Consider the following 18,298-nt stretch of genomic DNA (forward strand, 5'->3'; position numbering starts at 1 on the left):
TGGTAAAGGGTGGTAGTGATGGTGGTAGAAGGTAGTGGTGATGGTAGAGGGTGGTAGTGGTAGAGTGTGGTAGTGAAACTATGTACTGTGCCAAAACAAAAGCATTCACATTGCTAAACTCACAAACTAGTATTTAGTCACTTAGCCATAATACCAACTTACCTCATAATTTGTAATATTTTACAATTAAGAATAAAACTAAGTCTGCCCGAAATGCCTAGCCATGCTAAGCGTTCTAGTGGTACACTCTGTAATCACAATTTTACTACATGTAAACCACACAATAACCAAATTTCTGTAAACTCAGCATTGTAATCCTTATAGAGAATAAACTTTGAATTGAATTGAATGGTGGTAGTGATGGTGGTAGAGGGTGGTAGTGGTTGTGATGGTGATAGTGGGTGGTAGTGATGGTGGTAGAGGTAGTGATGGTGGTGGAGGGTGGTAGTGATGGTGGTAGGTGGTAATGATGATAGAGGGAGGTACTGATGGAGGTAGAGGGTGATAGTGATGGTGGAAGATGGTGGTAGTGAGGGCAGTAGAGGGAGGTAATGATGGTAATAGAAGGTGGTAGTGATGGTGATAAGTGGTAGTGATGGTGATGTAGGTAGTGATGGTGGTAAAGAGTGGTAGTAATGGTGGTAGAGGGTGGTAGTGATGGTGGTAGGAGGTAGTGATGGTGAGAGAGGGAGGTAGTGATGGTGGTAGTGACAGTAGTAGTGTGTGGTAGTGATGGTGGTAGAGGGTCGTAGAGATGGTGGAAGAGGGTGGTAGCGGTTGTTTTGGTGGTAGAGGGTGGTAGTGATGGCAGTAGAGGGTGATAGTGGTTGTGGTGGTTGTGATGGTGGTAGAGGGTGGTAGTGATGGTGGTAGAGGTGGTAGTGATAGTGGTAGAATTAGGTAGTGATGGTGGAAGAGGGTAGTAGAGGGTGGTAGTGGCTGTGATGGTGGTAGAGGGTGGTAGTGATGGTGGTAGAGGGTTGTAGTGATGGTGCTAGAGGGTGGTAGTGATGGTGGTAGAGGGTTGTAGTGGTGGTAGAGGGTGGTAGTGATGGTTGTAGAGGGTGGTGGTGATGGTGGTAGAGGGTAGTAGTGATGGGGGTAGAGGGTGTAGTGATCATGGTAGAGGGTGGTAGTGATGGTGGGAGAGGGGTGGTAGTGATGGTGGTAGTAGGTGATAGTTGTTGTGATGATGGTAGAGGATGGTAGTGAAGAAGATAGAGGGAGGTAGTGGTTGTGATGGTGGTAGAGGGTGGTAGTGATGGTGGTAGAGGGTGGTAGTGATGGTTGGAGAGGATGGTAGTGGTTGTGATGGTGGTAGAGGGTGGTAGTGAAGATAGAAGGAGGTAGTGGTTGTGATGGTGGTAGAGGGTGGTAGTGATGGTGGTAGAGGGTGGTAGTGATAGTTGGAGAGGATGGTAGTGGTTGTGATGGTGGTAGAGGGTGGTAGTGATGGTTGGAGAGGGTGGTAGTGGTAGTAATGGTGGTAAAGGGTGGTAGTGATGGTGGTAGAGGGTGGTAGTGGTGGTAGGTGATAGTGATGGTGGTTATGACAACCCAAGAATTCAAAGGCCTGTTATCCTGGGTGTAAAGGGAGCAAAATAAACACAGAAAAACTTTTGACTTATATTATCCTTTCACCAAGAACAGAAGCATGTACACTACATACACTATGTACAACAATAGGTATTAGTGCATGCCACAGTAAGCAAGGCAGAATAGATGCCACTAGAGAGCAGACAGTGCTTCAACCAGCTCTAGTACAGAAATGACAAGGGCAGACAGGTGGGTGGTGCCCACAACACCTCTGCGATTGCCAGAACCATCTTCTCACTAGGGATCGAACGATGGGGCTCCATCGTTCGATCCCTAGTACTGGTTCACTGGTTGGGGAGATAGCCTTTCAATGAGGGTGTGTACATGCGCTGAACAAAGGTTACATACTCTTTGCATGCCACATCCCCACCCTGTGAGGGCTCAGGAATAGGCTCCCACCTCCCATTGGTAACCGTGCCACCATGGCACCATATAATGGGACCACCTTTCCTCTCAACAATCCAACTCTTAGATAGAGCTCAGCTTTATTCATGGCATAAAGCCAAACCCTAAACTTAAAGCAAGACAGCAGACAGTAGAGCTAACATAGGTCCAAGGTATGGGTGGACGGTAGCATGCAGCCCCCCACTAACAAAAAAAAAAAACACAACATATGTAAAGGGAGGAAAAAAAAAAGAGCTAGAAACCGGTTACCACAGGTCCCTAACACATCCTAACCTAATACATATAAAATCTCGACTCTTGATAGTCTGTCAAATTATTTTCTTTACCAGTTTTACCCTGATATTATAGGGCTGTAGCCTGATTGACCACCTCATAATTCTTGTGTTGTGATTCTTCATGTTTTGAAGATAAATTAGAGGGTTGTGGTCGGTGTAGACTGTGACCACATGTGAAGTCTGGCCCACATATATATCGAAGTGCTCCAAGGCCAGTACCAGCGCGAGGGCTTCTTTTTCAGTTGTTGAGTAGGCCCTCTGGTGCGACTGCAACTTCGCTGAGAAGGCCACAGGCTGCAACCCCTCGTCCCAATTTTGCAACAGTACTGTCCCAACCCCAGACTCACAAGCATCAACCTGCAAGGAGAAAGATTTGGAGAAATCTGGAAACAGAATGGGTGCAATACACAATAATCTTTTTGCTTTTGTAAGAGCATTTTGACATCCTGGGGTCCAATTAAAGGGAACTTTGTGACTGGTAAGAGAGGTAAGAGGGACTACAATATCTGAAAATTTTTTACAGAATCTTCTGTAAAACCCTAGAAGGAGTCACGTAGGTGTCCATCGGGGTGTCATCTTCGCAATATAGCTGGAGATAGCATCTAACATCTCTGTTGTTAAGGAAGCCAACAATGCCATGATGTCAGAGACAGGAGAGGTGTTGCAAGGAAAGGTCAGAGTAACTATGGAGGCAACCAAAGAGGTCTGAGGGGAGCAGGGAGTATGAACCTGGAGAGATGCATCGGCTGGGGTAGAGGCCTGTAGTGTAACAGGAGAGGAAGGAGGTTGGAGAGTAACTATGGAGGAAGACAGGGTGGGGGGTAACAGGGGAAGAGGGGACTACATGAGGGGGGGTGAACCTCTACCTTCGTGTGAGAGCTGGAAAGGGGGTGAGAACGAGGCTCTGAGGTAGGAGAGATATTCTGTGCAGGTGATGGATGTGAAGAAAGTGTAGGTCTGCGAGGTCTTGTAGACTGAGAAGCGAATGAGATGAAGAAGTAGAAGTAGGAAGTGGTGCAGAGGTAGGAGTGTCAGAGGATAAAATTGCAAAAGAATTAGAAACTGGGGTGGCCCCGGAAGACATCGACGCAGAGGGATTGGGAGGCAGAACGACCGTTGAAGTTGGAGGTCTACGGGCTACCCGAGCATATGGGACACAAGGGAGTTTACCTTGAAGGCAGAGCTAAGAAACAGCCATAGTGCGAGTCCCTCATGCTCCTTAAGATAACGGATCTCTTGCTCATTATGATAAACCTGGCAACAGCATGAAAAGGAAGGATGAGGTTCCCTGCAATTGAGACAAGAGGGGGGAAGACTACACGACATATTGGAATGATATGCTGCACCACAGACCGGGCATTCCACGGCAGATCTGCAGTGTTTAGCAGGGTGTCCAAAACGCCAGCAATTATGACACTATTGGGGAGTGGGAACTACTTGAGGAACCTCCAGGTGATGTCACGCAATATAGACAGATGACGGAAGTTCATGGCAGTCGAAGGTTAAATGAGCGATGTTACTAGAAAAGTGCCTCCGCCCACAAGCAGGCAGGATGTACGTAGTTACCTTGAGGATAGGGAGGTTCTGAAGGGCTAATTGTTCTAAAATATCCTTGCTGCAAGACAAAAAATCACTCTGTACAATGGTATGTGGTAAGACCACAGTACCACTGCAAGAATTAAGAATAGGGTGCTTACGAATGGTGACTGGTATGTTATCTATGGAAGTGATGCTAGAGAGAGCATGAGCTTGCTCTGAATTCTGCACTGTTATGACACACACACTGCTTCAAAGAGCGTGGATGGATATATTTGGGCCAACATGCCATAAGAGTTTTACCAATTCCATGATCAGAAAGATAATCAGTTTGAGATGTCGTCTGTATAGAAAAGAATTTTGTCCATTGCATACTTGTCAGTCCAGTATGCAAAGGCAGTGAGTGTCGTGTAGGCAGTTTTTGAGTGGTCATCGATGAACTGTCGTCGGATGCTTAGGAGTAGAACCGCTGGTGGTCTGACCCCAGGGAGGTGGGCGATCCGAGAACTGTCACACTGTATTCTGGGAAGCTGGATGCATTGTGAAAGGAGTGCTAGAAGCAGTGGCATGAACAGAAATGGGTGGTGCCACAGCACCTGAAGCAGGTGATGAAGTGTCACTGGCAGAAGGTACAGGGGTATGAGAAGAGTCGAGAGAATGGTCCGATAATGAAGCCGGGTCAGAACAGGGTGTGGGATCAGAATGGGGCCTGGGAGGAGGAAGGGTTTCACTGGGTGAAGACTCCATAATAATAGGTGCATCTTCTGTGGTATCCTCTTTTTTGTTATTTTAAGAAAAAAAAAGAAAAAAAAAGAGGGACAGTGGAGGGATAGTTGCTAGGAGGCATGGAGGGGATGAAAGCTCCTCCCCTCATCTGAGAGGGCCTCGAGCCCACTGGCAGTGAAGATGCAGCATGGAACCTGTGCCATACCCTACCCTTCATGCCAGTAAACCAACGCTCTGGGATAGCAACCTCACATCTACCGAGCTACCTTGGTGGACAAAAGAAAGGATGGTTGGAAACCCACCACAAAGCCTACCTCCTTCGGCTGCTACCCCCCAGAACTGACAGGCAGCTTCCGGAGATACGCCCATCATCCAAAGGGCACCCCACCCATGACCCAGAAATCCGGGAAGGAAGCAGGGCATCCTAAGACAATTCAGATTCCATGGCAAACCACACCACCCCTGAGGGACCTCACGGAGGGAGACAAACCCCAGCATGCCACCCCCACCTAGAAACCATAATGCCAGAGGGAAGGACCCAAAAGGCTACAAACAGGATGGGGAAAAAGGGGAGAGTTGGGAGAGGGAAGGGAAGGGAAAAAAAGGGGGGTATGGGTAGGAAGGGATAGGGAAAGGAGGATTGGGGGATATTTAGACTCAATCTAAGGAAGGAGACCAGAGGATATGATTCCTGAGACCAAGAGCCTCTTTGCCACGTCAAGGAGATCCCCCTTGAAGAGGTATATGTTTGTAAAAGCCAGTTTGTTTTAACCTTTTTCTCAGGTAAATAATAGTGTGTGTGTTAAAATGACTTCTAGACCTTTATTAAGGAAAGATAATTTTACAAACCTTGTAATATATAGTGAACCTAATGACATCACAGGGAGGGGGGTTTGTGGTCCTCTTATATTTAAACAAGTGTATGAAGCCATCGTGGGATAAAGTAGTTTAATATGAAGACCTGCGAGTCTGTATAATCAACTGGAAGAATGTAACAATCTACTCTTCAGTAAACTGCATAATCATCTCCAAATACTTTCATATTAATACATGAGGAAAAAACTGGGGTAGGGTAAAATTCTTTATTACTTTTTAAACATATTTTATAATGATAAGATTGTGTATAAAAGTTACAATGGTCACTGATAGTGTGTTAGCTTTGTTTATTTTATCTGGAGGAAACATATTGCCAATTTTCTCTAACAGATGAAAATGGACATATTTGACTTTTTTTTTTTGTAGGGCCAGAACCTAACCCCACTTTCCCATAGTTATTAACATTAAATAACATTTAATTGTTGTTGATGTCAGGGCTGTAAACCTCATGGTATGTGAAACTTTATTGTGCGTATATATGTATTAAATTCATATATTCATAGGGTGAGTACTAAACACATAGGGGTCATACAGCATCTAGGGTAATGAGAGGCATTTGAGTGCAATCCAAGGAGAGGGAGGAAAAGTCCAATTCCTTGGATTAAGAGCCCCCTCACCAGCATTAAGCCTCACTGTATTACAAATCTGCACTTTTTTGCAAATTATATTACACCCTTTAAATTATATAATGCTTGTCTAGCCACATGTCTCCCAGACAGCTTTTTTTAGCTAAAACATTTCCCCAACTTGAGTCACTTCTAATGTTTATATCATGTGTGAATTCGCTCATGTTTCACAAGGCTATTTTTAATTCTGAAGCATTTCCGACACGTTGAACACTTGTATGGTTTCTCTCCTGTATGAATTCTCTTGTGTCTTCCAAGACTGGCTTTTTCAGTAAAATGCTTATGACACTCTAGGCATTCATAAGGTTTCTCACCTGTATGGACTCTCATGTGAGTTTTAAGATTGCCTTTTTGTTTAAAAGATTTCAGACACTCTGAACACTTGAATGGTTTATCACCAGTGTGAACACGCATATGTATCACAAGACTATGTTTATAGCTAAAGCATTTAATACACTCGGAACATTTAAATGGTTTGCTTCCTGTATGAATGCGCCTGTGAACTGCAAGAGCATTCATTTGTGCAAAACACTTCTGACAGTCCGAACACTTAAATGGTTTATCACCGGTGTGAACTCTCACATGAGACACAAGATTGCCCTTTGAAGTAAAACAAAGGGAACAATGAGGACACTGATGGGGTTTATATCCTGTATGAATATGCATGTGTTTTTTAAGAGTACTTTTTTCACTAAAGCACTTCAAACACACCGAACAGCGAAAGGGTCTCTCTCCTGTGTGAATCCGCATGTGTGTTACAAGATAACCCTTATTGGCAAAATATTTAAGACACTTTGCACACTGATGAGGTTTTTCACCTGCATGAGCCTGCATGTGTTTCATCAGAGTACATTTTAAACTAAAATTCTTTCGACACTTTAAACACTGATAAGGTTTGTCTCCAGTGTGAACTCTCATATGAGTCACTAGAGCGCCTTTTTGACCGAAACATTTCTGACACTCGGAGCACTGAAATGGTTTATGTCCTGTATGAGATTGCATATGCGTTTGAAGTGTGTTTTTATAGCCAAAAGATTTCCCACACTCCGAACATTTGAATGGTTTCTCCCGTGTGTGAACACGTAAATGTATATTAAGAGTCCCTTTCGAGGCAAAACATTTTTGACAATCTGAGCACTGAAATTTTTTTTCCCCAGTATGAATTTGCATGTGAACTTTATGACTCTGTTTATTTTTAAAGAATTTTTTACATACTGAACAATAATATGACACACCAGAATGATATTGCATATGGCTTGAAAGATTGTGTTTGTGTTTATAACATTTTAAACACTCAGAACACTGATATAACTTGCCTCCTCTACTAACATTTGTGTACATATCCAAAGCCAATTTTCCTGACAATTCTAAATGACTAATCATTTTGATTTCTTCAGTAACTGATATCATGAATTTTCAAAAATGCACCACAAGCATCATACTGTTCACACAGTGTAAGGCTTGGCCAGCTGAAAGTCTTATCAGATACTGCATTTATAATGCTTGGCCAGCTGAAAGTCTTATCAGATAATGTAGTATAATGCTTGGCCAGCTGAAAGTCTTATCAGATACTGCAGTATAATGATTGGCCAGTTGAAAGTCTTATCAGATACCACTGTATTATATGTAGCCAGCTGAAAGTCTTATCAGATAATGTAATATAATGCTTGGCCAACTGAGACTTGTCAGACTCTGAAGTATAATACTTGGCTGAAAGTCTTGTACAAACATTATAGCATGACTGGCCAGCTGAAAAAGATGTTATAACTTCCACTTATGCTTCTTAAAAACTTGAGATCAAATATGTCAGGGACAGCAGTGTGCTTCATCAGTTAACTGTGAAGTAGAAATATATTATTATTGTTATTATTTATCTCATAGGGAAAAGATAAACACGATGCTGGTGGAGGGCTTTTAATTTAAGAAACTGGAGCTACCTTTCCTATCCTTGGATCTAACCTGACTGCCACCCATTAAGACACTGTATGGCCCCTATGGGCAAGTGCTTCCACATTAATGTAATAAACACAGAAGTTACACAACACACGGGAATGGGAAGTAATCAAGTTCAGTCCAAGAAAAGGGAAGAGAGTTCCAGTACCTTCAATGAAGAGCACTTTAGAGGCATCAATGATCCTACCCTTAGCAAGATGACACTGAAACATTATCTGTGGTTTGTGGGTTAATTGTTCCAGTTATGGTTTGTGGATTAGTTGAGAAGTGTTCAGCTACATTTTGTTAGTTGTGAATTTTTCCAGCTATGGTTTGTGGGTTAATTGTTCCAGCTATGTAAAAGGGACATGACTAATGAACAGAAGAAATGTTATTTTAGTGCCAGGAATGTCTTTTTTGTTTATTCTGGACCCTATTTGTTAATTGGCATCTTTTGAAATTTGTGTGAAATCGGCAAAATTGCTAAATACTGGTTTCTTGTGCTCAATTGATAGAAAAAATGGAGTTCTAGCGAAATAGTTATGATTTTTGTAGACTAGTACACTGGAATTGGCCGAAAATAGGGCTCAAAGTGGGCAAAATTGCCGATGCGTAAACATCGTCGAGACCGCTAACTTCGCGAGAGCATAATTCCGTAAGCTTTCCATCAAATTTCATACTTTTGGTGTCATTATGATCGGGAAAAGATTCTCTATCTTTTCATAAGAAAAAAATTTTTTTTTTTGAAATTTGGACGACCCTGAGAATAAGTCTGGGAGAGGGCCTGGGGACCCAGAAAGGGTTAATTGTTCCAGCTATGGTTTGTGGGTTAATTGTTCCAGCTATGGTGTGTGGGTTAATTGTTACAGCTATGGTTTGTGGGTTAATTGTTCCAGCTATGGTTTGTGGGTTAATTGTCCCAGCTATGGTTTGTGGGTTAATTGTTCCAGCTATGGTTTGTGGGTTAATTGTTCCAGCTATAGTTTGGGGCTTAATTGTTCCAGCTATGATTTGTGGATTAATTGTTCCAGCTATGGTTTGTAGGTTAATTGTTCCAGCTATGGCTTGTGGGTTAATTGTTCCAGCTATGGTTTGAGGATTAATTGTTCCAGCTTTGGTTTGTGAGTTAACTATTCCAGCTGTGGTTTTGTGGATTAGTTGTGAATTGTTCCGCCCATCGTTTTGTGGGTTGTGAATTGTTCTATGATTTTGTTGGTTAGTTGTGAATTGTTTTATCTGTGGTTTTGTAGGTTGTGTATTGTTCGATGGTTTTGTGGGTTAGTTGTGAATTGTTCTAACTATGGTCTTGTGGGTTAGTTGTGAATTATTCTAAATATGACTTTGTTGGTTAGTTGCAAATTGTTTTTGTGGGTTAGTTTCTTTTAGTCACACTGTTCATGATAAGCTCATAATAATATCTACTAAGATGACTACCACTAGATTAACCCTGGGATCTCTACATGATGTTTGGAAGCAGAACTACAGATATACAACTTATAATGATAAATGATTCACTCATTGTCAAATTTCAAACACATGTACAACAAATTTCCCAGAAAATCTCCAAGACTGTAGGCATACTATCGAAGATATGGTACTATGCTCCACAATCAACCCTCCTGGCCCTATATCACTCACTCATTTACCCCTATTTCACCTATGGAATTTGTGCATGGGGTTCAACAACAATAAATCATTTCAGACCATTAATTACCCAACAAAAGGCTGCAGTCAGAATGATAACAAATTCCCACTCCAGGCAGCATACTCAACCAATATTCAAAACTCTAAACTTACTCACCATACAAAGCATCCATACTTATTACTGTGCCTACTACATACATAAAACACTAAACTCAGATATAAACCCTCCCCTCAAAGTTCTCCTTACCAACCTCAACAGAACACATGACCATAACACAAGGCACAGATCACTCTTTGATGTTCCTCGTGTCCATCTCACACTATGCAAAAACTCAATGCACATAAAAGGCCCAAAAATCTGGAATTCATTACCTGTTAATATAAAAGAAACACTGTCTGTTTAACAATTCAAGACTCTTCTTAAAAACCACTTACTCAACCACAACTAAATAAATACTGAATAACTATCTCATAAATGTGACCATATCAAACTATGTTTTTTTTTTAATTACATTACCTAATAGAACACTCCATTCTCTTGAATGCACAGTAACTCATCTTATGACCATATGACCTGTTTCTGCAATACAAATCATTGATTTTATTCGATTTGATCGGATTATATTATACATTGTTATGCTACAAATTTGTACAACTTTAATGCTTCTTAGTTGAAATACTCATTTGTACTTCATGTTATAATTTGTTTACTGTAATTTTTACCATTGAATATATCATTGCATAGTTAATCTTAAGTTAATTTTAAGCCTGCCCATAATGCACTGCATACAAGGGGCTTTGGCATGTACACCCAATCACTATATTTCCTTGTACAACTATGTATCATGTCCAAATAAAAATAAATAAATAAACTGTAAGACAAAATGAGCTACAACAACTTGAACTTTACCTATAACAACTGAAAATATAACACTAACATCCATCACATAACCAAGGTCTTCAAAACAGTTGAAATCCTCTCCAAGATACATCACTAAAGTCCTCAAACAATTACAGTGGACCCTCGCATAGCGTTGGCATCACATGACATTAAATCCACATAGCGATACATTTTATCGCTAAAATTTTGCCTCGCATAGAGCTAAAAAACTCGCTCAACGCTATTCGTCTGAGACGCGTCTATGTGCAACCTGAGCCAGCCTCACATGTTCCGCCGGTGGCATTGTTTACAAGCCAGCCTCCACGGTAACATCCAAGCATACAATCGGAACATTTCGTATTATTACAGCGTTTTTGGTGATTTCATCTGCAAAAAAGTGACCATGGGCCCCAAGAAAGCTTCTAGTGCCAACCCTACAGAAATAAGGGTGAGAATTACTATAGAGATGAAGAAAGAGATCATTGCTAAGTATGAAAGTGGAGTACGTGTCTCCGAGCTGGCCAGGTTGTATAGTAAACCCCAATCAACCATCGCTACTATTGTGTCCAAGAAAACGGCAATCAAGGAAGCTGTTTTTGCCAAAGGTGCAACTGTGTTTTCGAAACAGAGATCGCAAGTGATAGAAGATGTTGAGAGACTCTTATTGGTGTGGATAAATGAAAAACAGATAGCAGGAGATAGCATCTCTCAAGTGATCATAAGTGAAAAGGCTAGGAAGTTGCATCAGGATTTAATTAGAAAAATGCCTGCAACTAGTGATAATGTGAGTGAATTTAAGGCCAGCAAAGGTGGGTTTGAGAGATTTAAGAAGCATAGTGGCATACATAGTGTGATAAGGCATGGTGAGGCTGCCAGTTCGGACCACAAAGCAGCTGAAAAATATGTGCAGGAATTCAAGGAGTACATAGACAGTGAAGGACTGAAACCTGAACAAGTGTTTAATTGTGACGAAACAGGCCTGTTTTGGAAGAAAATGCCAAGCAGGACCTACATTACTGAGGAGGAAAAGGCACTCCCAGGACATAAGCTTACTCTGTTAATGTGTGCCAATACTAGTGGTGATTGCAAAGTGAAGCCTTTATTAGTGTATCACTCTGAAACTCCCAGAGCGTTCAGGCAAAAGAATATCCTCAAGGCTAATTTGTGTGTGCTGTGGAGGGCAAACAGTAAGGCATGGGTCACTAGGGACTTTTTCTATGACTGGTTACACCAAGCATTTGCCCCCAATGTGAAAAATTACCTAACTGAAAAGAAATTAGACCTTAAGTGCCTCCTGGTGTTAGACAATGCCCCTGGTCATCCTACAGACTTGGCAGAGCGACTTTCTGAGGACATGAGCTTCATTAAGGTCAAGTTTTTGCCTCCTAATACCACTCCTCTCCTGCAGCCCATGGACCAGCAGGGTATTGCAAACTTCAAAAAACTGTACACAAAAGCTCTGTTTGAAAGGTGCTTTGTAGTGATCTCAGAAACTCAATTGACTCTAAGAGAGTTTTGGAGAGATCACTTTAATATCCTCAATTGTGTAAACCTTATAGGTAAGGCTTGGGAAAACTGTGGCCAGAATGTGTAGACAAAAGGGATTTTGAAGGATTTGAGGCTAACCCTGAGAAGCCTATGCCAGTTGAGAAATCCATTGTGGCAATGGAGAAGTCCTTGCGGTTGGAGGTTAGTGAGGAGGATGTGGAAGATACACAAATAACCCGCACATGAAAGAGAGAAGCTTATGACGACGTTTCGGTCCGACTTGGACCATTGGCAAAGTCACACTGTTATTTATAGGATGTGGAAGAGTTGGTGGAGGAGGACAATGAAGAACTAACCACTGATGAGCTGCTAGATCATATTCAACAGCAAGAGGCCAGACCTGAGGAAACTGCTTCGGAGGAGGGGAGAGAGAAATTGAAGAAGTTGCCTACTTCAAAGATTAAGGAAATCTGTGCAATGTGGCTTAAAGTGAAAACCTTTATGGATGAAAATCACCCTCAGACAGCTGTTGCAAGCTGTGTTGGCAACCTGTACAATGAAAGTGTTGTGAACCACTTTAGGAAAGTCATCAAGGAACGAGAGGTACAGACCTCTATGGACAGATATGTTGTGCGACAGAAGTCCAGTGACTCTGAAGCTGGTCCTAGTGGCATTAAAAGAAGAAGGGAAGTAACCCCGGAAAAGGACTTGACACCTCAAGTCCTAATGGAAGGGGATTCTCCTTCTAAACACTAAGACCATCAGCACTCTCCCCTCCTCCCATCCCATCAATTACAGTTGGTGTCCCACAGGGAAGTGTCCTTGGCCCTCTTCTCTTTCTCCTATACATAAATGACCTACCAAATTACTCAAACCCACACTATTTGCAGATGACACTACATACGTCTTCTCTCACCCGAGCCCAGTCATGCTAGCCAATACTGTAAATACCGAATTACAGAAAATATCTACCTGGATGAGGACTACCAAACTTACACTAAACATTGACAAAACCTACTTCATTCAGTTTGGTAACAGAGCTACAGATGTCCCTCTTAACATAATGATAAACGGATCACCTATCACAAAGCTAACAGATGGAAAATTCTTAGGAATCCACCTTGATAATAGACTCAAAATTCATACACATATACAACAAATTTCTAAGAAAATTTCCAAGACCATAGGCATACTATCGAAGATATGGTACTATGTTCCACAGTCAGCCCTCCTGGCCCTATATCACTCTCTTATTTACCCCTATCTCACCTATGGAATTTGTGCATGGGGCTCAACAACAATTAACCATCTCAGACCACTAATTACCCAACAAAAGGCTGCAGTCAGAATGATAACAAATTCCCACTACAGGCAGCACACTCCACCAATATTCAAAACACTAAACCTACTCACCATACAAAACATCCATACTTATTACTGCACCTATTACATACATAGAACACTTAACTCTGATATTAACCCTCCCCTCAAACATCTCCTTGCCAACCTCAACAGAGCACATGACCATAACGCAAGGCACAGATCACTCTTTGATGTTCCTCGTGTCCATCTCACGCTATGCAAAAACTCAATGCACATAAAAGGCCCTAAAATCTGGAATTCATTACCTGTAAATATAAAAGAAACACTACCTGTTTATAAATTCAAGTCTCTTCTCAAAGATCACTTACTCACCCAAAACCAAATAAATACTGAATAACTGAACCTTATAAATTGTTTATCTTAAATGTTTCTCACAATTATATCACATAAATGTTAAACCGAAGACCCAATCTAACTTTGTTATCTTTTAAATACACTACCTAACAGAATACTCCATTCTACTGAATGTACAGCAATGCATGCAACCATATGACCTGTCTTTGTAATACTCATTTGTGCTTTTTGTTATCTGTTTACAATAATGTTTTTTCACTGATTACATCATTGCTTAGTTAATCTTAAGTTAATTTTAAGCCTGCCCGTAATGCTATGCATACAAGTGGCTTTGGCATACTGCTCTTACCTGTATTTTTTTGTACCTCTGTATGTATGTTCAAATTATAAAATAAATAAATAAATAAATAAATCTTCAATAAAGGTAAGTGTCATGTAACTGTGCATGTCTTCTTCAGTTTGCGTGTATTAAAATTAATATTTCATGTGGTAAAATTTTTTTTTTTCATACTTTTGGGTGTCAGGAACGGATTAATTTGATTTCCATTATTTCTTATGGGGAAAATTAATTCGCATAACGATAATTTTGCATAACATTGAGCTTTCAGGAATGGATTAATAGTGTTATGCGAGGGTCCACTGTACTTGCTCTTTATTACTCACTAATTTATACTTTCTTCACCTATGGTATCAGTGTCTGGGGATCTACTACAGCCAATCATATACAGTGGAACCTCTACTTGCGAGTTTAATCCGTTCCTTGACCTTGCTCGCAACTGGATTTGCTCGTTTGCAGAGTCAATTTTTCTCATTTAAATTAAATGAAATGCAATTAATCCGTTCCAGTGGAATTCCGTACTTCAATAATTTCGCTAATTTCAATTTTATGGCTTATTCATCTATCTCACTTGATCTAATATGACATAATAAACAATATAAATAACATAGAAACCTGATATATACTCTAAAATGAATAAAATATGTAATTCATGTAGTGGTATGGGCAGTGTCGGCGGTGGATGACAGTTTGTCTGGAGACTGGACAAAATACACTTCTTGAATAATTTCACTAATATTATATATACGGCTTATTTATCTATCACAGTTCATCTAATATGACATAACAAACAATACAAATAACAGAGAAACCTGATATATACTCTAGAATGAATAAAATATGTCATTATATGTGTGGCAGCGGCGACAGCCGATGAGAGTTTGTCTGGAGACAGGACAAAATACTCCTTGAATATTTCGCTATCATCAACTCCATGGCTTAAATAACATAGAAACCTGATACAGGTACCATCTGACTTATGACCGAGTTCGGTTCTGACCAACCGGTCGTAAGTCAAAATGGACGTAAGTTGAACCTTACTATTGAATATCAACATCATATTTTAGTAATGACATTATTTTATTATTTTATTTTGGTATTTCATTTTTTACTTTACTTTTTATGCTGTTAGTACTGTATTTTATACTGTAAGGTTTAGTATAAACACTGCATACAACACAAACACTTGTTTATTTCCCAGAAAGTTGGCATACAAAACATGGTCGTGAGTTGAATAGTCATATGTTGAGAAGGTCGTAAGTCGGATGGTAGGTGTATATACTCTAGAATGAATAAAATGTCATTATATGTGTGGCGGTGGCGGCCAACGAGAGTTTGTCTGGAGACAGGACAAAATACTCCTTTGACATTTTGCTATCATCAACTCTACAGCTTATTTATCTATCACAGTTCATCTAATATCAAATAATAAACAATGTAAATAACATAGAAACCTGATATATATTCTAGAATGAATAAAATATGTCATTATGTAACAGGTGGAGGTGGCCACACCGACTCCCTCTTTGTTGTGGTAAACACTGCCATCTAGTGACGGCCTTTTGAAGCCGTCTATTATTATAATTATTATTATGTAGTACATTAATATTATAAGTATTATTATACTATTATTATTATATGTATTATTATTATTACAGTGGACCCCCGCATAACGATATTAATCCGTTCCTGAGAGCTCATTGTTATGCGAAATTATCGTTATGCGAATGAATTTTCCCCATAAGAAATAATGGAAATCAAATTAATCCATGCAAGACACCCCAAAGTATGAAAAAAAAAATTTTTACCACATGAAATATTAATTTTAATACACACAAACTGAAAAAGGCATGCACAATTACATGACACTTACCTTTATTGAAGATCTGGTGATGATTGATAGGATGGGAGGAGGAGAGAGTCTTAGTGCTTAGAAGGGGAATCCCCTTCCATTAAGACTTGAGGTGTCAAGTCCTTTTCTGGGGTTACTTCCCTTCTTCTTTTAATGCCACTAGGACCAGCTTCAGCGTCACTGGACTTCTGTCACACAACATATCTGTCCATAGTGGCCTGTACCTCTCGTTCCTTTATGACTTCCCTAAAGTTTTTCACAACATTGTCAGTGTAATAGTCACCAACATGGCTTGCAATAGCTGTGTGAGGGTGATTTTCATCCATAAAGGTTTGCACTTTCAGCCACATTGCACAGATTTCCTTAATCTTTGTAGTAGGCAAATTCTTCAATTTCTCTCTCCCCTCCTCCGAACCAGTTTCCTCAGGTCTGGCCTCTTGCTGTTGAAGTTGACCTAGCGGCTCATCAGTGGTTAGTTCTTCATTGTCCTCCTCCACCAACTCTTCCACATCATCCCCACTAACCTCCAACCCCAAGGACTTTCCTAATGCCACAATGGATTCCTCAACTGGCATACTCCTCTCAGGGTTAGCCTGAAACCCTTCAAAATCCCTTTGGTCTACACATTCTGGCCACAGTTTCTTCCAAGCAGAGTTCAAGGTCCTCTTAGTCACTCCCTCCCAAGCCTTACCTATAAGGTTTACACAATTGAGGATATTAAAGTGCTCTCTCCAAAACTCTCTTAGAGTCAGTTGAGTTTCTGAGGTCACTACAAAGCACCTTTCAAACAGAGCTTTTGTGTACAGTTTTTTGAAGTTTGCAATAACCTGCTGGTCCATGGGCTGCAGGAGAGGAGTGGTATTAGGAGGCAAAAACTTCACCTTAATGAAGCTCATGTCCCCATAAAGTCGCTCGGCCACGTCTGTAGGATGACCAGGGGCATTGTCTAACACCAGGAGGCACTTAAGGTCTAATTTCTTTTCAGTTAGGTAATATTTCACATTGGGGGCAAATGCATGGTGTAACCAGTCATAGAAAAAGTCCCTAGTGACCCATGCCTTACTGTTTGCCCTCCACAGCACACACAAATTAGCCTTGAGGATATTCTTTTGCCTGAATGCTCTGGGAGTTTCTGAGTGATACACTAATAAAGGCTTCACTTTGCAATCACCACTAGCATTGGAACACATCAACAGAGTAAGCCTGTCTTTCATAGGCTTATGTCCTGGGAGTGCCTTTTCCTCCTGAGTAATGTAAGTCCTGCTTGGCATTTTCTTCCAAAACAGGCCTGTTTCATCACAATTAAACACTTGTTCAGGTTTCAGTCCTTCACTGTCTATGTACTCCTTGAATTCCTGCACATATTTTTCAGCTGCTTTGTGGTCCGAACTGGCAGCCTCACCATGCCTTATCACACTATGTATGCCACTACGCTTCTTAAATCTCTCAAACCAACCTTTGCTGGCCTTAAATTCACTCACATCATCACTAGTTGCAGGCATTTTTTTAATTAAATCCTGATGCAACTTCCTAGCCTTTTCACTTATGATCACTTGAGAGATGCTATCTCCTGCTATCCATACCAATAAGAGTCTCTCAACATCTTCCATCACTTGCGATCTCTGTTTCGAAAACACAGTTGAACCTTTGGCAAGAACAGCTTCCTTGATTGCCGTTTTGTTGCCCACAATAGTAGCGATGGTTGATTGGGGTTTATTATACAACCTGGCCAGCTCGGAGACACGCACTCCACTTTCATACTTATCAATGATCTCTTTCTTCATCTCTATAGTAATTCTCACCCTTATTGCTGTAGGGTTGGCACTAGAAGCTTTCTTGGGGCCCATGGTCACTTATTTTGCAGATAAAATCACCAAAAACACTGTAATAATACGAAATGTTCCGATTGTATGCTTGGATGTTACCGCGGAGGCTGGCTGGTAAACAATGCCACCGGCGGAACATGTGAGGCTGGCTCAGGCCGCACATTAGACGCATCTTGGACGAACAGCATTGAGCGGGTTTTTTAGCGGTATGCGAGGCAAAATCTTAGCGATAAAATGTATCGGTATGCGGATTTAACGTTATGTAAGGCCCGGTGGCCTGGTGGCTAAAGCTCCCGCTTCACACACGGAGGGCCCGGGTTCGATTCCCGGCGGGTGGAAACATTTCGACACGTTTCCTTACACTTGTTGTCCTGTTCACCTAGCAGCAAATAGGTACCTGGGTATTAGTCGACTGGTGTGGGTCGCATCCTGGGGGACAAGATTAAGGACCCCAATGGAAATAAGTTAGACAGTCCTTGATGACGCACTGACTTTCTTGGGTTATCCTGGGTGGCTAACCCTCCGGGGTTAAAAATCCGAACGAAATCTTATCTTATCTTAACAGTATGTGGGGGTCCACTGTATTATTATTATTATTTTTATTATTATTACTATTATTATT

At 41.0% G+C, this 18,298-nt stretch overlaps 1 long non-coding RNA gene across 1 annotated transcript in view; it reads right to left on the reverse strand.

The window, feature by feature from the left end:
* Positions 1-1,613: 1,613 nt before the first annotated feature.
* The window catches only part of LOC138853963 (uncharacterized), a 47,605-nt gene continuing 30,920 nt past the window's right edge, over positions 1,614-18,298 (reverse strand). The window contains exon 2 of the long non-coding RNA XR_011393144.1: positions 1,614-2,633. This is a non-coding gene — a long non-coding RNA (uncharacterized lncRNA). The remainder of the gene's footprint in view (positions 2,634-18,298) is intronic.

Source organism: Cherax quadricarinatus, chromosome 4 (assembly GCF_038502225.1).
Source record: "Cherax quadricarinatus isolate ZL_2023a chromosome 4, ASM3850222v1, whole genome shotgun sequence".
Taxonomy (NCBI): Eukaryota; Metazoa; Arthropoda; class Malacostraca; order Decapoda; family Parastacidae; genus Cherax; species Cherax quadricarinatus.